We start from the raw sequence: 1,305 nt of genomic DNA on the forward strand, positions 1-1,305 counted from the left end.
TAACTCAACAAATAAATGAAATGTAAAAAAATTATTATGGGTACAAATGATCTACTCTACAAATAAATCAACAAATTAAAACAAAGAGGATAGGTTATTATATTGACAGACTCAAGCTATAAAGATCTACTCAATATGGACATGTTATTCTTCATTCGGTGCTATGAAATTCGGCTTTGGTCGTTGTGGATCGTTAATGTCGCTTGTGTACGACTTATGAGCTTTTGCTTCTCTGTATTTCCATAGAAGAGCAGCATATCTTTTGAAGAGTAATCCGACATCAAGTCTATCATTTGGTACTTGTAATTCATCACTTAAATACTTGGTGTAGGCGGTAATAAAAAGAACGCAATCCCTGCGTTTTAAAAAAATAGATAATCCATATCTTGCTGTTCATGCAAGCGTTGTGAAATTTGTGAAATGAAACTAAATCATGACACTTAAACTTACAGGCTACCAATGGTTTTTTGAGAAATTCCTTCAACATATTGTACATCAAATGGATTACCTATTTTATTCTGGTATGCTTCAATCATTGACCAATCAGTACAAACCTTTTGGTCCAAAAAGTCACACATATCAAGGTAAGTAGGCAATATTTTATCCCACTTTTGTATCTCAGACAACGGACCAGAACATCTCCTTGACGACATCGAGTCATAAACTCGAATGCACCTCCCTTTTAGAATAACAAAAACCAACACCCAATGGAATTCATCACCATAATTGATTGGGATATACACTTCGTTGATCAAATGCCAAGGTAAGCCAGCTAGAATGCTAAAACCTTTGATGATATTGATTAAGCATTCCTTATTTTAGAAAACTTTCGGCTGTTGTTGATAATACCTATTATAGGCATTATTGATGTAAACTTTGTACAAATAATTGCCTGTCATGTATCTGTATTGTTCTTGTCTTTGTAACTTAGCCTCTTTTGAAGGTAGTAAAAAATGACATCGATGTGCTGCACATACAATCAAACATTTTGGATTAATAACATTAATCACTCCATCATGTTTCGCCTTGCAGTCTTGACATTTGCATGTAGAACATTTGCTAGATGTGGCAAAATCTGGAGAAAAATCTGTATAACTAGTATGATCATAATCATAATGGCTTGTCATTTCAAAAACTGTAAGAGGGCACCATTAGCCCCAACAACAACACCACTACCACTACCACTACCACTACCATCATCAACAATAACAAGCCCACCCTAAAAAATTATTTTTCTTATAATGGTTGTTGCTCCAAACAATTCCATTTTTATTCCATCAATGACCTTACGATCTGCTAAAGTTT

This window comes from Capsicum annuum, unplaced genomic scaffold (assembly GCF_002878395.1).
Source record: "Capsicum annuum cultivar UCD-10X-F1 unplaced genomic scaffold, UCD10Xv1.1 ctg5355, whole genome shotgun sequence".
Classification (NCBI taxonomy): Eukaryota; Viridiplantae; Streptophyta; class Magnoliopsida; order Solanales; family Solanaceae; genus Capsicum; species Capsicum annuum.